Source organism: Megalopta genalis, chromosome 5 (genome assembly GCF_051020955.1).
Source record: "Megalopta genalis isolate 19385.01 chromosome 5, iyMegGena1_principal, whole genome shotgun sequence".
Classification (NCBI taxonomy): Eukaryota; Metazoa; Arthropoda; class Insecta; order Hymenoptera; family Halictidae; genus Megalopta; species Megalopta genalis.
This window is the reverse complement of record NC_135017.1, coordinates 4358678-4382235: the sequence shown is the minus strand read 5'-3', so window position 1 is coordinate 4382235 and position 23558 is coordinate 4358678. Positions and strand designations below refer to the sequence as shown.

Here is a 23558-nt window from a genome sequence, read left to right as displayed (position 1 = left end):
CTTCTCGAGTTAAAAATTGCTAATATTCAATCTTTTACCATTTCGAGAAAAAGAATCAGACAATAACGTAGCTATGCTTATTTTAACGGGCGAAATTCTTACTTTTAACATTGCCAAACTGTTTTCATTTTTTAGTATTAGAAAAATAATTACATTCTATTATATGCCAATGGTCAAATTGATTCGCGACTTATTCGGTTAAGGGTTGTTAACATTCAATCTACTGCCATTTCGTGAAAAAAAATCTGACAACAATATAGCTATGCTCATTTTAAAGGGTGAAATCTCTACTTTATATATTGCTAAGTTGTTATTAACTGTTTGTCATAGACAATTAAATACATACTATTATACGCAAGTGATCAAAATGAATCGAAGCTTCTCGAGTTAAAAGTGCTCAATCTTTTACCATTTTGAGAAAAAGAATCAGACAATAACGTAGCTATGCTTATTTTAATGGGCGAAATTTTTACTTTTAACATTGTCAAACTGTTTTCATTTTTTAGTATTAGAAAAATAATTACATTCTATTATATGCCAATGGTCAAATTGATTCGCGACTTATTCGGTTAAGGGTTGTTAACATTCAACCTACTGCCATTTCGTGAAAAAACATCTGACGAAAATGTAGCTATGCTCATTTTAAAGGGTGAAATCTCTACTTTATATATTACTAAGTTGTTTGTTTCCTTTCTTTACATTACTAAGTGAAATAAATTTCGTTATCCGTTAATGATCAAAACGAATCAGTTCTTTTTGTGTTAAGGATTGCTAATGCTCAATCATTTGTCATTTCGTGAAGAAAGATCTCACTGTAATCTAGCTACGCTTATTTTAAAGGGTAAAGTCTCTAATTTCAACGTTGCTAAGTTGTTTTCATTACTTTTATTAAGCAATTAAATACATTCTATTGCCAATGATCAAAGTGAATTCTCTCTTGTTGAGTGTTGCAATGTTCAACCTTTCGCCATTTTATGCCAAAAAATTATACAGCTATTGATCCACGTTCGCCTAAAAGTTCGAATTCTCAATTCGATAATTCTCAATTTCAATATCCCAAAGTCATTTATTTTCTCGTACCAACGATACTGTGTCGGGAATTCGACCGAATAACAAAAGTAATTCTGTCCGTAAAAGTTCAATCACGGTTCGGACGATCGGAGATGCCATAAACTGGAAGAGTCAGTAGTCTGGCGCCAAGTAAAGTGTTTCCGAAGTCGAATGGTGGGCGTCTAATCCGTTAAGTGCTGGGAAACTCTGTAAGCTTGATCCGATATTCGCTTTCGCCGCTAACACGCACCGACCAACAATATTTTGATGGTAACGAGACACCGGCGTAAGATTAACGTACGATCGGCGTCGAATTAACGTCGGACTGTTGACAGAGTAAATAACAAGCACTAGATTGTCGGATGCTCCGACTATCGAGAATTCGTTGTCAAACTCAATTTTTCTAGCTTCAAAATGCGAACAAATCAACACAGTAAAATCATCATGAATGTAGAATTTTGGCAATTAATTTCGAGGAAACGAAACGAGACACAGATTTCTCTTTTTATTTGATGCTTAGTGCTATCTTTTAGCATGATCTCACAATTTTTCTTGGACAGATAAGTCTCGATAAAATGACTGTACACGACGATCCTCTAAATTCAAACGAAGAAGCCAACGTTTGAATCATTGAACAAATAGAATTTTGGCAATTAATTTCAAGAAAACGAAACCAAATAGGGACTTATCTTTTTATACGGAGCTTATTGCTACTTTGTTGAACGAACACAATTTTTCTTGGATCGGTAAGTCTTAACAAAATGGCGTTACACCATCATCTTCTAAACTCGGACAAGCAAATTGATTGTCAGTCAAATCGTCGAAAAAATAACATTTTGGCAATTAATTTCAGGAAAATAAAACGAAATATAGAATTTTCCTTCTAGACAATGCTTATCGCAACCTTGTAGTATGAGTACAATTTTTTGTTGAGCCTTTGAGTCTTGACAAAATGGCGTTACGCTTCTTTTTAAGTTAGATCTATTTCACGTTGTCCATTAAAAAGATATTGAAGAAAACGAGATTTTTTAATAAAATAGACACATAAAATCGCTAATACGTTATCTAATGAATCTGCAATTACCTCTGTCATGAGTTTTCTGTATTCGTCAAATGTGAGCTTTATTACGAAGATCAGTTTCTGTGGCAGTTTTGTTTGGTCGGGTAGATGATTTCGGAAAATTGTAATTGGTAGAAAGAAAATTGAAATTTTGATTAGTCGGCCGACTTGATGTCGCGATTAGGGGTGCAGAAGTATCCAATGGACGTTTCCAGACCACGCTCGACGCGCGTGCACGATTCCCACGAGCGTTTTGCTGGATATAGCTTTAATAGCTCGGCTGGGGCTAATAACGGTTTAAGTAATCAGCGATGCACTGATCGACGAAGTTCAGGTTGGTTATTAGCGTTCGGTGCTTCACGATCTTGTCCCCGAATAAAAGGGACTCGGGAGATCCCTTCTGGATCCCCTGGAAATCGTTTTATTTGTTTTCAAACTCGAGAAGATTTAATACCGGTGTTGCAATCAGACCCGGGAAAAAATATTTGAAAAAGTAATGGCGGCAGTTAATGAGAAATACTCTTATTATTATTACTCTCATTATTTATCTTATTTATACTCCCATTATTACTCTTATTATTATAAATAATATTTAAAAATTTATTTGACGTCATAGAGATGAGTACATGCATTGGAAATAGTTCATGTTGTGGAAAAAAACAATTATTAATTGAAGTAGTATTTAAAGATGTACTAAGATGTCTAAATTTCTATTAATTGTTTGAAATTGTATTTCTTGCGATTAATATTTGTGAGAGAAAATGAACCTATAGAAAAAGTACGAACACATATATTGTTTCGGAAAAGTAAGCTTTTCCTTGTATTTGTTTTAATTGTATTATTAAATAATTTCTGTTAAATATTTTAGTAACAGTCTGTGTGATAAAGTTGATAGTAATGCATAAGGAAATAAACATTTTCACAGTATTATTACATAATTTTTATATTTGTCCTAATTAATAAACGCAATTGGAACATTTAACATTTGTCCGCTTTGAACAATGCACGTAACTCAGACGCATCATCTCTTCATTTATTTATTTATGCACTGCACATTCAGTGCGATTTTTTAACAGAAAAATTGCAATGATAGTGCAAATCTTACTGATTCGTATGAAAAAAAATTTAAGTTGTTCAGACGAATAGTTTCCGAGATAAAAATTCACAAGTGCAGGCCTCATTTAGCGCACGAAAGTCAGCAAATTTGGGAAACTCTAAAATTGTGTATTCGTTAAACAAATTCGAAAACAACCAATCGATGACTTGACTTCTATTAATTTTACGCTCACCACATTATACAATACTGGATTCTAATTAAAATCGACGAAATTCACTGCAACCAGCGTGATTTTGCCGACCTTCTTCTTCTTCTTTTGTAAGAATATCTGCTTACGTTTTTGTATTAGATTGTTCATAATTTTTAACGTTAAGAATTGAAGTTTTCCCGTTAAAATAAAAATTCTTGCAGAGAAGACCAGCCCTTCGTGGTTGTTATAAAAAAAGAATCAGCTCGATACGACGAAAAAGGCATAACAATTTTTTCAAACAAACTCGTTCTTACGTAAAAAATTCACAGGCCCGTATTTTATAAACAAATTAGCAATTGGCAAAATGATGACTTAAACACGCACTAATTTCACGTGTACTTTACCACAGTATTTTTCGTTGGCGAACGAAATGGCTAACAATGCCAAAATTCATATCGCTCGAAAGTAGAGATAAAAGAAAAATTTGATACTTCAACGGACCGAATTGTACAAACAATTTCGACATCAGCAGAGCGACGACTTAAAGACCACCTAATTTCGCGTGCACTATATTATAGTATGCATATACTCCCAATTTTCCCGCAGCGTTTCACTAAATCGATCGCTTATGAAATCGGACGTTTCATATGCAACCTAATAAATATGCTTGCCGCATTCAATATGGCGGCCGGAACGTAATTTTGGGAATGTGCATCCGACTTAAGCGACTTAATCCGTTTCGATTGCGGTCTACTGGATTGCTGACGGGTCGAATCCGTTGCGTCCGCTGTCTTTGTTGAATCGTTTATTTGCATGCGACATAATCACGATGCCGTTAATGACAGAAACGAATAATAATTATTATTATCACAGTAGTAATAACAATAATAATAATAATAGAAATAATATTCTACCGTCGGTGCACTTTGGTTCATATGGAAATTAATTATCGTACATTTATAAAATACATAAGAAATATTTTGTTTATTTATGTTTTTACGCTTTATTATATCTAGTTTATTTATATTTTGTAGATCTGTGTACCATGGTTCATATACGTCTCTGTGTATTTTGCATATAATGGAGAATAATGAAAGCTCGTGTCCGGACGACTCTATCGATGAAAAAAGTGGATCAAAGACATCAGCCTAATTTCGCGGTGATATTCGATACACCCGGTATACCCTATCTTTTGTATAATCAATAACTCTAGCCCAGATCTAACCTAGATACGATCACCTCACACTTCTTTCCATACTCACAGTTTACTAGACTTTGTCATGGTTGTAACGTACGTTAAAGGACCAGTAGTGTCTTTCTATCTCTTAATTAGCTAGTTCACTAGTACTGTATAGGGTGTGCCACTTGACTCGGCCATTTAAGCGTCGCAGGCAAACGCACAACAGCTTCTGAGACAAACATCATTCCTTTCGACCATTATGTTCAGCATGCTGAGAAATTAATTTTCTTCAAATTACTTCAGTATTTTCACAATTCAAGATAGGACATCATAACCTTAATGCAACAGGGACGTTAATGTAACAACTTTAATGCAATAATAGCATAATATTCTTAACGTTGTAGTTATCAAATAACAATTTCGATACGAGATTATATTTACTACAATATGACTAATAAGTATGATGTTGTAGAATATTTGAAAAGTAATATTTAGGAATGTCAAATTTTTTTAGTCGATACTGGACGAAATTGTGAAACAATTTTAATGTTGAAACAGGATTGCAATATAATAATTTAAATATAATGTAATTATAACACATTTAATATCAAACTTGTTTTGAATATAACAATATAAAATATTTCAACGTAATGACATCGTATTAAATTTCATGTAACGTGATTACAGTATAATTCGATTATAATAATTGAAGAGTAATTTTGACTAAAGAGAAATTATTACTCTTAATTTCTCTAAAATCTATAGTTTCAACTATTGCATTCTTGAAAACTATTCAGCAATTATTCGATTTGAATTATACTGTAATTATGTTATATGAAGCTTCATATTATGATACTGTATTGAAATATTTGATATTGTTACATTCAATAATATTTTAATATTATTGTGTTGATATTATATTATATACGATATAATTATAATATTATTGTGTTGTTATTATATCATACTCAATATAATTTTAATATTATTGTGTGGTTATTATATTATATACAATACAATTTTAAAATATTAAAATTGTATAATAACAATGTCCTGTTTTCACAATTTCATTTAGTATATAGTAAAAATAATTTTGCATTTAAATTGTTATTTTATAGCTACGCTAAGATTATTATGTTATTACTGTATTAAGATTGTTGTAGTAAATTAAGGATCATTTTTGTTTTCAAAACTAACAATAAGCGAAGAGTAATTATTAATTTTAATTTTACTAAAAGCTGTACCAATCTCGAATGAGAATCTGAGAATGTCAAGAAGCTGGTGCATTCTAATCGAAGCAATGCGTTAAATGCACATGCAATGCGCAGTGAAACTTGTTATTGCGTCGTTTTAAACTGAGACGAATCGGGATTTTCCTTCAGCGAGGTCGACAATGTCAACTATTTTTTTCTTTTTCCATCACGCGATCATGAAAGTGAGATCATGCACTATCGATCGGAGGAACGATGCGTTATGTCAAACGCTGAGCCAACTGGTGTGTTTCATTCTCATTTAAGAAATATGAGACGAACCCGGCCTTTCGTAACGCTTCGTCGACGCCTCGATTGCCGGTGACGCCATGTTGCGTCATGCACGGGTTGCGCAATTTTCTGCAAATTCACATTTTTCTGGCATCGAGGCGGCCTTGGAACGAATTCAATTAGGCTGAAAAGTATGAGAACTGTTTTCTTAAATTGTTCAACGATTTTCAAACGAACGGGCACCCGGCTGACACGGAAATTGCTGAACGTGAGGCAATCGTTATGCTCGTTCGCTGCGACACGGAACCGGGAGAATTTCCTGTACCTTTTTTTCCCTGTTTTGTTTTAGGTTTTCGCTGTCAGATTAAAAACAGTTCTCGATGTTCGGGGGATGAAAAATGTGTTTCGGCGAGTTTTTTTTTTTAAATATCAGTCGTTATTCCCATGAATATGACTCGTCGCTGTGACGAATATTATGATCCGTTATTGTGCGACAAATAGGGTAGTAGCATACTAAATTTTTTTATTATTTTATTTCTTTTTTATATCCGGTGCTTAAAGTCGCATCAACCGCTGGAGTGGGTTGTTAGCAGACTGCGGACTCCTGTGCGAAATAAAAATTTTCTACATCGATTGCAGGAAGTAGAAAATAAAATGGGAAGTTTTTACCTTTTTTAAATTATTTGTAGTGGATCACAAATAATACAGTGATGTTTTTTTTATTTATTTTTATCTCTCTAGTATTTTAAACTGTAACTACTCATTTTTGTCAATGCATAAAATCCGTTATTAGTAACTGAAAATCAGGTTTGCTTCAGATAGTGTAGCAGTTTTTGGATTGTCACGTTGTTCTTCAGTATGTCTGTCCAAAAGAGCTTTCTATTTATTTTGCTTATGCTCGAATACAACTTTCTTGTTCTTTTACTTTGCTTATTTTTGGATACAATTTTGTTGATTTTTTTAATATAAAAATCTAGTATGTTCTACGCGATAAATATAAAATTAATTACGCCGGAAAACAAATCAAAGGCACAGCAATTGGCCACTCCACAGTAATCGACTCCACTACCCTACGATTCGGTATAATCACGACTTCGATTTGAGCCGTTTATCTTAAAAGTGGCTTAAATCCATTTATTTTAAAATTAATTCAAGAATTTTGCGTTTTAATAAATTGAAAAATATTGGTAACTTCGTAACAAATATTGATAATATAATGTTCTTGTGTCTCTAAGGGTTGTTACGTTCTAGAGGCTCTGCTGAAATGAAATTATATATAACGCAGAAATATAAATATTAAAAATAGCTAGCTCGATGTTTTTGGAACATGGACTTGGGCCACTTCTATTTAGTATTATGAAATTTCAGATCGTCACGGAATCTTTGCTTCGTTAAGAGCTGAAGCATGATTCAGGGGATGTTTAGTAATGGCTGACGCTGTCGTCGGCAGGGCATACTGTCAACCGGTCCGTCACGTCGTCATAGAAGGTTCTCTCGAAATCTGCTGAGTCTTCGAAGATGAATCTTAACCGGTGAACGCCACCGGAAACTGTTTACTAGACGAATTTCGATTCTCCGCCGTTTCCGTGTCATTAGGATGCTCTCCCAAAAGATCTGACTCTCATGGGACACAAGTGTAACACTTCTAATGAAGATTACGTATGATGTGGTTTGCTGAAAAATATTTCGAACGTATACTCTTCTTTAATTCTCATTTTATTGTCTCACGTGCCATTCTCAATTTTACGTTCTGAATATTGCAGGTAAAAAACATTTTTTCCTCTTCCTTGACACTTGAACTATCGAGCGCTTAACGAGGACAATGTATATTGTTTGATAACAATGACACAATTGAATTTATTTCAACTTCGCACGATTTCTATTATACTATTACTGTTTGAACAAAGAAGCTTATCGGAAAATTTCTCATTGAAACATTTCTCGAATGTTAAGAATAATAAAAGAAATAATCGGAAACCACTCATTTTGACTGGCTTGATAGCGTCAATGGTAAATGTGGACTTCAATCGAATTCATGAATATTATACTATGGTACAGTTAATTTCGAACAACATTGCTGAACTCAGCGAAAACATCGCATAACTACGGTTTTCATCGATTCAAAACTGTGAATAGGAAAAAATAACAAAGTTCAAAGATATTCTCAACAAATTGATGATTTAAAAACCCTTTAATAGTACAGGTAGTATAGTGTGTTGAACTTTCAATAAAACGGCTGACCTCCGCCGCAAAATTCATGAACGCAGCCTTCATCGCGTCACAAATCAAAATATGCAAATAAAACTGTATTCGTATAATGCATATTAAAGTACTGACTTGAATTGCCCTAAATCTTGCACGCGTATGCAGTAGAACGCCTATTATCAGAACGCAGTATATTTCGTTCTAAATTATTATCCGCACACTCCGGTACGTAGTCGCAGATTGCAATCACTGGACTGCAGATATCCATGCATTCGTAAATGCAAGGAATGGCACGTGTCGACGTAATTTGACAGCACTTCAATTTCATTTTTACTGCAAACGATTTTCTAGTCACTGAAAGAAACGTTTCCCTCGTTCCTACGTTCATGAAATAATCGATGGAAACGGGCACGTGCATAAACATCCGCAGTCCGGTGATCGCTCAACATGTAAAAAAGTGTCTTTATCGTAGATGATGTATGCTGACCTATGGTATGATTGCCTAAGCTGGCTTGTTACTTGTTTGTTTGATCAATCTACACGCAGATATATCGTTTGCCCAAGTAATTTTATTCGCGTCGCAAATAAAGCTTCCGTACTGCCGATCTCTGCGCATCTGCAGTCGATAAAAGACTCCGAGAGCCAGTAAAATAGAAAATACACTGGAACCCGGTGCGGTTTCAGGTCGCGCTCGATACACTGAAATATTACCGCACGAAAAAAAATTTCGTTTAATTTCTCCTCCCCAAAATCGCTCCGCAAAAACGGGAATTTGCTCGAACATCCCCGGTCCAGCGATCACGGGTATCGTTAAAAAAGCTAAAACACGAGATTCCATAAAATTCAGAGCAGCGCCGTTCGATTCCCAATAGCCTAGAATCGTCGATTAAAGAGAACACGGCCCGTTAACAATTATCTCGCGGATTTTCGCGCGGTATTCACAGTTCGCACACTATGCCACGGAAACTGGAATAAGACAAACAGTCGCGTCGCCGATTGAACGGTTCGTTACTCCAAAACCGAAGCGAAAACGTCGTCGACGTTTCTCGACGCGCGCGTCTCCTCGCGGTTCGCAAAATAGCAAACGGCACAAATGCGCAAAGATCCCGCAGTTCACTGGAACAAATTCGCTCGGAAAATCTCCGCAAGCTCCGACGCTGGAAAAGATGTCGCTCCATTTTCCATCGTGCAACGAACGCAAGCTTATCGAACAAAGTACAGTAAAACCTCGATTATCCGAATCTCCGACGGACGGATTTTTTATCGCGTGTGCGCGTTCCACTGGAAATCAATTTAGTTTGAGGTGATCCGCGTGCAACACGATTCATCGTACAGACCAGCGAGAATGTTATATGGCACGGTTGCTAAGTAACTGGATAATTATTTGAGATTATTCGTTATTCCTATAAATTGTTATAAATTAATATATAAATTGTTCTATCGATTTAGTCGAATAATTCTTTACTAAAATAAATTACTCGCATAACAAATAGAGATTGTAAAATTTTTCGAATAATAACGCGAATAATTGGGGACCGTTTTGGATTGTACGTAATTTTATAGAAATATATACAGAGTGACCAGAAAGGTACTAATCACAAACTTATACTATGTTACTATTATCTACATATTTTCGTACTCGATTTTCTCATAAACGAAGCTTCGATCGGAACCTTTTTCTCGACTTATTTTCGCATCTAGAATCCACTCCCTGCCCGATAGTACCAGTCGTCGGGTAAGACCCGATATATCTACCGATCAATCAGAATAAACCATTTTCTACTTAAAAAATAGAAACAACACGTCGTGGGAGCAAGGAACGAAACCGAACAGCTAATCGCACGGCGGGTAATGAAGGGAACTGCAAGATCAGGTCTCGGTCCGGCCATAAAATTGTTTCGGCGCTATTTATCGTACTCGAACGGGCCACGCGGCACTGCAGGCACGCGGTAATTGCAGAATTATTGGGAATGTCGAGTGCTGTTACGTGGAAGAGAAAGTTTAGATTGCGCGCGGATGCTGTTTTGGTAAAGAGTCGGCGGTGGCGGCTCTGCCAGCCCCGAAGCGGCGAAGGGTAGCTCGCTCGGATGTGGGTCGCGGAGAAAAGAAACACGTCTCGAATATTTTCGCGAGCGAGATGGTTTCATGAAAATCAGCTTGTAAGCGTATCAAAGGTTCTATTTTTACGCGGAGACACGGCTGGGCTTTTTCCAAAAGCGGGCACACGGCGACGTCGACGTCGACGACGACGACGCTGAGGCGCGGCGGGGGACGCGTTGGGGTAGTCGCGCAGAAAACGTCGTCGCAAATGGAAACGCCATCATAATGGTGTTGCCGAGAGACAAAACCGGCGTGTACATAATACATGCCTATTTGTGCGCGATTATATACACGTTTCACTCGTCACGGGAGAGGTCCCTGCATTCAGTGCAATTGAAGGCAGTGGGCGTGTCTTGGCAACTGTGGTTTATTAGCATTCACGTTAATGGTCGCCGGCCGAGAGACGCCGCTGCCGCCGTCGCTGCCGCCGCGTTTCTATGGAAAACCGAGGAATTTTCTAAAAGTTCTGATAAACTATCGCCGCGTCTCTCGCTTCCGATCGCGTTTCCACCGCGGACGAGCGCCGTTTTACAGCGAGTCGGAGGAGCCGGGACTTCGTCGTTCGCTCAACTATTTCCCTTAGTTTGGCACTAGCCGACTGACATTGACACTAGCCTCGGCTATTTTTGCCGGATCGAATTAATTTGACCGGTCGCGGGCCGCAATTACGGCATCGTCTTAATAACTCACTGGCCCGCGCCTTGTAGTTTATCAATTACGGGGTCAGCAACGGTGTCGGAAACAGGGAATTTGTTTAGAATTGCGCGTTCGAAGTCGTTCTTTTATTTCGTTTAGGGGATATTTGATTCCGTTGGGCAATGTTCTCGTAATTTAAATGTGAGAGCTGCGCACGATGTGTTTTTATATAATAGGTATGAAAGTCTTGTAAATATTTGTGCGACATTTTAAACGATTAAATCTGTTAAAATATATTTAATTAAAATACGTATTTTATTTAACGTTCAAAATGGATATATATATTAAAATAAAATATATATTTTATTTAATGTTTAAAATGGATATACATTTAAAGTAAAATAAAATAATTATTTATTTTATTAATAATATAACATATATTTTATACAATAAATAAAAATATAATATATTTTATTTTAATAAATAATTTTATTTATTTTATTTTATTATAATAAATATATATTTTATTAATTTTATTTTGATATAAAAAAATATATATTTTATTTAAATATATATCCAAGAGATCTGCAAAAATGTTAAACAGATTTAAACATTTTAAACATAATAAATGTATATTTGGATATATATTTTGTGTGTTTTGGTAAAAATTGGAAATTCAACTCAGAAAAGTTGTCTTAAAAGGAGTCGTTTGATCTCTTTAGTGACTAGAGTGATATCACCATGCAATTTTAAAGATACAGTATATATTTCAATTTTAATGGAACCGCTACAAACGCAGTTATTATATGACAGAGTTGGATTAAATTTTATTCGGTAAATATTATTATAAAAAAATAGTAAAGTAAAATATAGTAAAAGTAAATATTATTATAAATATTATTATAAAAACTAACGAATAAAATTTTATTCGACGCTATCGAATAAATGGCCAATTAAATCGAATTTATCTAGATAAAAATTTATTCGTATAGGATTTTATTTGAATAAGATTTTATTAGAATAAGAACTCGTTCGAATAACAATTCATTCGAACAATACTTCATTCGAGTAAGAACTTATTCGTACAGGAATTCCAACGGAAAATAATTGCTGTGAACAAAAATGTTAGAACACAAAGTGTTTTTCTCACAGTTTATGTTTATATTTTTTCTCAAAGTTTGGACTGAAAAAATTGTTAAAAGTGTAACTGTTGCACGAGTCACAAGACCTTAATTTCATACGCGTAGAATGCACTTGTCATACGAAATAGAAATGCAATAAGTCGTAAAAATTATTTTACATTTACAGTTAAGATGGCTCCAAGTGCAAAGGATTGACAGCTCAATAATTTATGAATTATTCTTACGAATTAATAATTATACGAATAATTTATTCGACGAAAGAAAATTGCAGGAACAAATAGACAGAATAATCTAAAATAAGATATTAATATAAAATATTAATATAAAATTTAATATAAAATATCCGCGTATAGAAAGACTTCGTTCGAACAATGATCATAGACAAATATATTTATTCGAAACAATTCGAACGACGCCCGCGACTTCTGCTATACGATAAAATCAATCCTCGAAACTCGGTCGAATCTGGAGCGGCAAATTGTTCGGAAAAAGTCGCGATGGGGGAACGCATAGCACCGGAAATAAATACAGTAAATTTTTCCTAATTGACACTCATATTGTACACAAAAATGAACAATTTGGGAAGAGGAAATACGATTATTCGAGCCTTGCATAATACTCGTTTTTATAGTTGTTGACAATCGGTAACTATAAAAACGAGCCTCCTCTTCTCAAATTGTCCATTTTTGTACACAATTTGAGTGTCAATTAGGGAGAATTTATTGTAGTACAAATTGCTATGTTGTGTCGAAAATCTCAATGAACGGTTTCAAGAAATATTAGAAAAATATTGCCAACTATTTATAAATTAGGAACACATATCGATTTTAAATTGTTCAACATGATTTCCAGATGAAAGTAACACAATAATGGTATCAATTAATACCAAATATATCAATTAATTTAATCAACAGTTTTACATGTACTCATAATACTCCAAACTTACTTAAAATAATAATATAACGACATTAGAATTAAAATAATAAAAATCTTCCTCATTGAACGATCAAAAGATCGGTATAAAATTAAGAATAATTTGTCTATTTATTAATAGACTGCACGATTCTCTGTATTAACAATAAAAATGGATACTCGTAATTTAAAATAGTAGCAACGTTTAATTAATTTAGTGTTACCAACTTACTATTTACAGCTTGCCAAGGTTATTAAAAAAAAAAAGATAGAAGTGACTCATGTCTCTTGCAACAGATGTAATAGTATTTATTTAGTAATAGTATTTAAAATAGCAACAATCTTATCTCCTCTTCCCAAATTGTCCATTTTTGTGCGCAATCTGAGCGTCAATTAGGGAGAATTTACAGTACAAAGGACATCAGCCGAGAACCGTCGATACAGACCGTTTCAACGGAGAATAATTGCGGATTTTAATGACGAATCGCGCGCACCGTTGAAAGCTCGAGGCCCGTTAAACAAAGAAAAAAAATGGCGACACGAAACGCGGCGTCCATCGGGGGCTCGTTCCGCGGTGAATGCACAGGGCGACGCAGCGCGGCGCGGAGCCGCGTGCGCGCGTTTGATTTCGCGAAAAAGCGGGGCCACGTGACACGGAATCAAAGAAACAGCAAGCATTTCTTGTCGAGCATGAAAAATGTTTTGTCCCGGCTCGAGTGTTGCCGTTTTCGGTTCGTTTGTCGAACAGCAAAAATACGGCGCATGTGTCGATGTATCGAGTGCGCACATGCGCGCTCATACATTTATACGTATAGTCGCCATCGCACGGGCACACACGCACGCGTAGGCAGAGAGAGAGAGAGAGAGAGAGAGAGAGAGAAAGAGAGAGAGAGAGAGAGAGAGAGAGAAAGAGAGAGAGAGAGAGAGAGATATGCACACATACGCGCATATACAGAGAGAAAGAGAGCGAAAGAGAGCGTGAGAGAGGGAGAGAGAGAGAGAGAGAGAGAGCGCGAGGAAGAGAGCGAGAGGAAGAGAGCGAGAGGAAGAGAGCGAGAGGGAGAATGGGAAAGACAGAGCGAGAGAGAGAGATGTATAGGGGGAACGGCGCTCGTCGAGTGTACAACCACTCCTGAAAACGTATAGCACAAGTAGCATAAATAAATAAAGGAGCATGGCTTGTGTATTTTAGCTATCGATCGATTTCAGTGGTTGGCTCTGTTCCAGATAGCAGCACTTTAAATTTCCAATAATTCTACCGCGCGTTGTGTTAAACGGTCTGCTTGATTATACAGCGTCGAAATAAGCGTATAAGCGTTTCAATTACGGTAGGCCGGTCGAGCATGCGGCGATAAATACCGCTGGAACAATTTTACAGCTTCATTGAGCCCCGGCGGTCGGACGTTTTACAGTTTCGTTGATCCCCGACCACGCGGTGCTCTCTGTTTTCGTTTCTATTTCCTGCGACGGAACTTTGTATTTGTATGGTGGAACCTCGCTTATCCGAACCATTCAGGGGACACGGATTTACATGCATTTATGACGTGCGCGGATTTTTTTACATGCGTACAATATAAATTATCGTATGAATTGACGAAGACTAATTGCACTTTTATTTTTCTTTAACATTTATTAATCGGTTTTAGTGGACCAAGGAAACGTTTCTTTGAACCTAGTTTTTGTAAGACAATGTGGGAAAAGCGACGTGCTTTTTTATTCATTAAGCAGAAGCTAGATTATCCGAATTATTCAGTACATATAGTATGGTATGATGCATTTGTGCACTTTATGCATTTATGTCTCGAGCAGATTTTGAAAATGCTGGGAAACGTTTGAGTTAACGTGGTCTAATAGCATTTTGACTACCCTTTTACAATTAACAATCATTTGGTAGACGAAGGGAACGTTTCTGTAATTCTAGTTTTAGTAAAATAACGTTGGACTACAAGGATTTGCATAAAGATACGCAATCTAGTCATCAATATAGATTCGATTTCAGTAATATAGTTTAAGTTTGGCTAGAAACCTTCTGGTCATCCTACGTACATACGTACACATCCTACATACATACTACAAAACACGTAAAATGAAAAACAGTCCCCAATTATTCGCATTATTATTCGAAAAATTTTACAATCTCTATTTGAATAACTCATTATGCGAGTAATTTATTTGAGTAAAGAATTATTCGACGAAATAGATAGAACAATTTATGAGGAATAAGGAATAATCTCAAATAATTATCCAGTTACTTGGCAACCGTGCCACATTACATTCTCACTGGTCTGTACGATGAATCGTGTTGCACACGGATCACCTCAAACTAAATTGATTGCCAGTGAAACGCGTACACGCGATAAAAAGCCCGTCCGTCGGAGATTCGAATAATCGAGGTTTTACTGTACTTTGTTCGATAAGCTTGCGTTCGTTGCACGATGGAACCTCTGGAACCGGAACCGACGGCGAACGAACATTCGGAGAATGGAACGACGGATTTTCCAGCGACGGAGCTTGCGAAAATCTTCCGAGCGAATTTGTTCCAATGAACTGCGGATCTTTGCGCGTTTGTGCCGTTTGCTATTTTGCGAACCGCGAGAAGACGCGAGCGTCGAGAAACGTCGACACGCTTTCGCTTTGGTTTTGGAGTAAGGGACCGTTCTATCGGCGACGCGACTGTTTGTCTTATTCCAGTTTCCGTGGAATAGTGTGCGAACTGTGAATACTGCGTGAAAATCCGCGAGGTAATTGTTAACGTCCGTGTTCTCTTTAATCGATGATTCTAGGCTATTGGGACTCGAACGGCGTTATTCTGAATTTTATAGAATCTCGTGTTTTAGCTTTTTTAACGGTACCCGCGATTGCTGAACCGGGGTTCGAGCAAATTCCCGTTTTTGCAGAGCGATTTTGGGAAGGAGAAATTAAACGAAAATTTTTTTCGTGCGGTGATATTTCAGTGTATCGAGCGCGACCTGAAGCCGCATCGGGTTTCAGTGTATTTTCTATTTTACTGGCTCTCGAAGTCTTTTATCGACTGCAGATGCGCAGAGATCGGCAGTACGGAAGCTTTATTTGCGACGCGAATAAAATTACTCGGGCAAACGATATAGATCGCATCGCAGGTCTGCGTGTAGATTGATCAAATATACAAGTAACGAGTCAGCTTTGTAATATTATCCTTTCAGGGATAAACTATTTTTCATACGTCATCTACGATAAAGACACTTTTTTACACGTCGAGCGATCACCGGACTGCGGATGTTTATGCACGCGCCCGTTTCCATCGATTATTTCATGAACGTAGGAACGAGGGAAACGTTTGTTTCAGTGACTAGAAAATCGTTTGCAGTAAAAATGAAATTGAAATGCTGTCAAATTACGTCGACACGTGCCATTCCTTGCATTTACGAATGCATGGATATCTGCAGTCCAGTGATTGCAATCTGCGACTACGTACCGGAGTGTGCGGATAATAATTTAGAACGAAATATACTGCGTTCTGATAATAGGCGTTCTACTGCATGCGCATGCAAGATTTAGGGCAATTCAAGTCAGTACTTTAATATGCATTATACGAATACAGTTTTATTTACATATTTCGATTTGTGACGCGATGAAGGCTGCGTTCATGAATTTTGCGGCGGAGGTCAGCCATTTTATTGAAAGTTCAACACACTATACTACCTGTACTATTAAAGGGTTTTTAAATCATCAATTTGTTGAGAATATCTTTGAACTTTATTATTTTTTCCTATTCACAGAGTTTTTTGAATCGATGAAAACCGTAGTTATGCGATGTTTTCGCTGAGTTCAGCAATGTTGTTCGAAATTAACTGTACCATAGTATAATATTCATGAATTCGATTAAGTTTTAAGTCATCGTATTCATATAGAAGTCCACAAGTTATCATTAACGCTATGAAGCCAATCAAAATGAGTATCCGATTATTTCTTTTATTATTCTTAACAATAGAAAAGTATTTCAGTGGGAAATGTTTCGATAAGCTTCTTCGTTCAAGCACTAATTGTAATAGAAATTGTACGAATTTAAAATAAATTCAATTTTGTTATTGTTATCAATGTATATACATGGTCTCGTTAAGGTCTCGGTAATTCTAGTGTTAAGGTAGAGATAAAAAATGTTTTATCCTGTAATATCTGTAACGTAAAATCGAAAATATCACGGGATGCAATAAAGTGCAATCGTTACTTCTGCGACACCCGATATAATTCTATTTTCTCGAGTCGCAAGCTCTCAGAACGGACCCACAGCGGCCGCGAATGAGTCAGCTGTGCATTATTACTAATTCAGTAAATAACGCTTTCCCCGAAAACAAGCATAGCCTCTCGGAAACTACAATGTTTAAAAACATTAGATACGCTCTTCTTCGAAAACTGCATCAAGCTTTCGGGAACACAGTTTATTGTTGGAATGCTCCGAATTGTTACGACTTTGATAACAAGACGTTGCTACAACAAGACGTCTCGCATTAAAATTCGAAGAATGACAGCGTGAAATGTCTAACGTGTATAGAGTCCAGCTGTTGTTTTCATTCAATGTTACAACTGATTGTTTGTGTGTTACAACTGAGTGTTGAATCACACAAAAGTGTGATTGTTATAATATAGAATTAAGTTGCAATGAATTTTTTATTTTATTACCAACATTCATTTGTTCACTTACCTTAACTAATTAGCTATTTTTAACGAGTATACTCGTCATTATTACGATACTAATAATAAACTTGACATTATTGAGTATACTCGAAAACGGCTAACTATTTTTGATCATTAAAATTATTAATGATCCTAATCAGTTGTTTTTTTGTCAAACAGTTTCGCAGTTCGAATTAAACCAAATTATTAAATGTTCAAATTATCCATTAGCAAGTTTCTAGCTCGACGTTAACGGTGCAGCGACATGCGTCCTCAAAGGGTTAAAACTCTTTCGCAGTCGTTCAATACACAGAACAGGTAGCGTCAGCGTTTAAGGGAACACACATAGAGCGAAAGAGAGAGAGAGAGAGAGAGAGAGAGAGAGAGAGAGAGAGAGAGAGAGAGACAGTGGATGTAGCATTATGCGAGGAGGCCTCTCTTGACTCTTGCCTTATCTTCTGCCTCTCCTTCTCTCACTCTCTTTCACTCTCTTATTCTCTCCCGCTCTCTATCTCCTTTTTTCTCTAATAGTCTCGGCCCTTCATGCTTAATGGGATCCTAGTCGAACGAGTGGCTTGTTTTGCTGTCGCGTCGCACTGTTCATTTAATTATACAAGCAAACGTCTCTCCTTTCTCTCTCCCTCTCTCTCTTTTTCTCGCTCGTCCGGTTCTCTATACATATATCTCTTTCTCGCTCGAAAAGCAAACAACGCAAACTGAAAACATCTCGAGGAACGTGAACTAGGTCGTTTGGATGGTCATCCCCTGGCCTAATTTTCTATGGCTATACTTAGAAAAATAGTAGGTGTCCAGGCAGGCTCGCTAAAACATCGCCAGAACAAGTGATTGTAACAAAAATTGGCCGTATATACAGGGTGTCCTCGTATAATTGGAAAGGACAATTCTTCTTAAATTCAAAATAATTCAAAGTAATCCAGCTTCGTAAGAAACAGACTGAGCAACAGAACGAATAAGTACTAATTTTACAGTCATTAATAATTACTCAAGAATAATTAGTAAATATTAAATAGTAAATACTAAAACAGCAAGTATTAAATAGTAGATATTAAATAGTAAATATGAAGTAGTAAATATTAAATAGTAAATTTGAAGTAGTAAATATTAAATAGTAAATACTAAAATAGCAAGTATTAAATAGTAGATATTAAATAGTAAATATGAAGTAGTAAATATTAAATAGTAAATACTAAAATAGCAAGTATTAAATAGTAGATATTAAAAAGTCGATATTAAATAGTAAATATGAAATAGTAAATATTAAATAGTAAATAGTAAATAGTAAGCTTTAAATAATAGATATTAAGTAATAAATATTAAGTAGTAATTATTAAATAGTAGATATTAAATAGTAAGTATTAAATAGTCGATATTAAATAGTAAATATGGAGTAGTACATATTAAATAGTGAATATATATATGAAGTAGTAGATATTAAATAGTAAATATTAAATAGTAGATATTAAATAGCAAATATATTAAATAGTGAATATGAAGTGGTAAATATTAAATAGTAAGTACATATATATAAATACTAAATATTAAATATTAAATAGTAAATAGTAAAAGGCAACAACTACCTTAAAATACTTGCTGAGTAAGTCATAATCATCAGATATAATAAGACAATCATGAACATCAGACTATAAATGCCACTATGAAAAACAATTAAGTGGTTTATAAACAGTCAACTTTGCTCGATTAATGAGTGTAGTTTGCTGTAAGCGACTCTGTTCTATATTTTCAGCTTACCCTAAGCCTCACGTTCACCCTAATTACGCCGCAAATACCAAGACGCTCTGTGCAGAATAGGATCCGTCTGAACGATTTTAATGACCTTGAGAAACGTATGCTAGGAAGGTGAACGTCCCCGGTAATTTTGCTCGTATATTTAAGTGCCGCTTATCGTCAGTTCACCGTCAGTTCAACGGTGAATAGTCACGGTCTCGTTTTTGATTCACAGCGTCGCATTATTGACGTGTCGGAATTGAAACTATTATAATCGAAATTGATTTGATGAAAGGAGAAATTTGTTTATAGTCGATAACTTCATGGTACAAGACAATTCGAATTGTCTATAATAATGAAATTTTCTTCGGAGAAAATGTGAAAATGTATAGTATATAAAAAATATAAGTATAAGTATAATATAAGTATTATATAGTATAAGTGTAAAAAATATATAGTATATACGTATGTATATGTATACAGTTGCGTCGATAAAAAAATTAAATGACGTGAGAGTTTTTCATTTTTTTCTTTGTTATTCCAAGTAGTAGTAAAATTAAAAAATATATATTTTAATGATCTAGTAGACCAGTGTGTGTGTGTGTGTTCCTCTAAAAGAAATTCAAGTCGTTTAGTCCAGTTTTAAAAAAGTTATTCCGTTTCAAAAGGCAACGCAATGCTTTCTGACGCGACTGTAGATAGATAGCACAGTAAAATATAATTATTATTAATAATTATACCGTGGATCTTTATGCGAAATAAAACATGTCTACATTTGGTGCGAGAAGAATTTTCGACATCTGTTGCAAAAAATATTGTCTACATCCGTTGCTAGAAAAATTGTCTGCATCTGTTGCAAGAAACATGAGTCACTTAGGCATTTCTATCTTGTTTTTCTAATAATTTTAACAAGCTGTAAATAGTAAGTTGGCAACACTAAATTAATTAAACGTTGCTACTATTTTAAATTGCAAGTACCCATTTTTATCATCAATGCACAGAATCATGCAGTCTATTAATAAATAAATAAATTATTCTCAATTTTGTACTCACTTTTTGATCGTTCAAATTTATTATTAAACGCTCAATTTTATTATTTTAATTGTAATATCGTTGTATTATTATTTTAAGTAAGTTTGGAGTATTGTAACTACCATTATTGTTACTTTTGTCTGGAAACCATGCTTAAACAATTTAAAACCGATATGTATTTCTAATTTAAAAATAGTTGACAATGTTCTTCTAATGTTTCTTGAAACTGTTGATCGATTTTCGACACAACATAGCAATTTATACTACAGTAAAATAAATTGATTAACAAAATAAAATAAATAATAAAATGAATTAATTGACGCTCAGATTGAGCACAAAAATGGACAATCTGAGCGCCAATTAGGGAGAATTTACTGTATTTAGTATTACTAAGTGCAGTCCTCTTGATTCAGAACAACCTGATGCTATTTATAATTATTACCATATTGCAACTTTGTTAGGGATAGAAATGTGTTGTTTGCAAAATGAACACCTCAAATTTGCATTTGCAACTTCAAGAACTTAGGAAACGTGTACAGGAAAGCATTGAAAAATGCATTTTCTGCAACTCTGTGCTATTAGTGCTATCAATGCTATTAATTGTTGACATGATATTGCGATTTTGTTGCAAATAGAAATGTGTCTATAGAAAAATGCATTTCTCTAGCTTCCATGTGCATCTTAAAAACATAAAAAACTTCAACGATGAAGCTTTGAAAAGTTAATTCAATACAATCCTATACTATTGAGTCACGTCACTCGCAATTATTACTTAAGATTTCACAAATTCGAACACAATGTTGTAATCACAAAATACATTCTTTTAGTTTCCATATTCATCATAAAATCTAAGAAGAAAATGTTCACATAGAATTTTCGAAGAATTAATTAAAAACAACCCTGTGCCGTTAAATCATATTTAAGATTTCGCAATTGCCGTCACAATATTGAAATTTTGTTACAAATAAAAATAGCTCTATCGCAAAATCTACTTCTTCAGTTTCGATTTTCACCATAAAATCTAAGAAAAATTTGTACATGAGAAAGTTTTGAGGAACGAATCCAAAACAAGCGAACGCTGTTAAGTCATACTTAGGATTATTACTTAAGATTTCGCAATTGTGAAGATAATGTTGCAATTCTGGTAAAAATAGAAATATCTCTATCACAAAATCCATTCCCTCAGCTTCCATTCGCACGATAAAATCTAAAAAGCAAAACGTTGGCATAAACAATTTGACGGTTCGAATTCAAAGCAACCCACTGCTATCGAATCCTAATAAATATAAATAATTATTACTTAAGATTCCGCAATTGCCGCCACACTGTTGCGATTTCCTTAAAAGCAGAAAAATTGTCTCTCGCGAAATACATTCCTCCAGCATCCATTTTCACCATAAAATCTCAAGAAATAGACGAGAAGAAAGTCGCTGTCACGGAAAACCAGAAAAATCAATTCGAAGAGCATCCTCGCGCGGATCGATCCGCGGTTATTTTTCAACGTTAAGCGAAGCACCACGTGTCACAAATATTTGATTCACGTTCTATTTTCACCGAAATGCTGCCCGAAGTCGGCGATCCACATTTAAAGATCGTTTCCGGCTGCAGTCGGTAGCCGCAGCGCGTCACATATTTTTCCGAAACGAGATTCACCTGTGCCAAGAGACACACAAAGGCTTACGAAATGACCTAATATTCGATCCGAATACTATTTTCCCGGACACTGGTTTCATATAATCGCAACAATGGCCCGGGCCGTCCTTTTCTGGTAAAAACAGGTTGCCGCGGTACTATCGGCAGATACTCGGCTCTGACGTTACCAGCATCCAAAGACTCTCTCTCTCTCCCGGCGTGGGGCATAGCAACAAAGATGTAGGTTACTGGGTTATCACCACCATTCGTGGCTCATCCTTCTTCATTGCCGGAAGCTTTTCCAACCAATTGCTCCTTCGAAAGGACAACGGGTGCCGTCGATCCAACGGTCGCTCGTCCATATAATTCCTCGGGCAAAGGGACCGGGCGACCAGAGTTCAGCATCGTTTTAAATAAATCTTCGTTCAAATGATCATTGAAACGAACAAATTGCTGTAAATTCTCCTTAATTTTCCTTCAGCTCGTAAACAAAAATGGACAATTTGGGAACATGAGACACGATTATCCGAGCATTGCACCTCGTTTTTATAATCCTTGGCAATCGGCATTTATAAAAATGAGCCGCCAGACTCAAATAATCGTATCTCCCCTTCCCAAATTGTCCATTTTTGATTACAAGCTGAAGGAAAATTGGAGAGAATTTACTGTATCTGTTGTTCGATGGTTCGAGTAAAAGAGAAAAATGATTACTTGTTGTTAGACTGCGAATGTTATGGATTTATGAGAATATTTAGCACGTCGAATGCGAAACTGTGAAACGACATTGGAAGAATACAAGGATAATGTTAAATTTTTTTTTCAATTTATTATGATTACTTAAAGAGAAAAGACGGTTTTCGTGTGATTAATATTCCTTAGAATTAATTTAATCTGTAAATTGTTATTTATTCTTTGTCCTCCCCAAAGGTCCAGATAAGAAATAACAGTTTATTTGCAAATAAGAAGTAATTCATAAATATATTTAAATATATGTAATATATATATTTTAAATATTTATTTAATATATGTAATATATTTTAAATATTTATTTAATATATGTAATATATTTTAAATATTTATTTAATATATATGTCATATATTTTAAATATTTATTTAATATATATGTCATATATTTTAAATATATTTAATATATATGTCATATATTTTAAATATATTTAAAAATGATCATATTTGTGGAATTGTCTAAATGATTTTTTAATTATATACAAAACTTAATCGTTATTTGCAAATTAAATATTGATTCAAATTGCAATTTGTTATTTATTATATAAAATTTTATTTTACATTTATTTCAAAATTTCATTTAACGTTCGGTGTATTATTTTCATGATTGATGTTAACTAATTTTCTACGGTTAAAATACAATTATAAAGATAACTTTGATTTTCGAAATTTTAATAATATAGCGAAGATATTTCTTAATTTTGTACGCGTGACAATAAACCTAATGATTTATTGAAT

The 23558-nt window shown here is 35.0% G+C and overlaps 1 protein-coding gene across 50 annotated transcripts in view; it reads left to right on the top strand.

Annotated features, from left to right (window-relative positions):
- slo (calcium-activated potassium channel slo) overlaps window positions 1-23558 on the top strand; it is a 180102-nt gene that overhangs the window by 19188 nt on the left and 137356 nt on the right. The gene's annotated exons all lie outside the window — the stretch shown is intronic.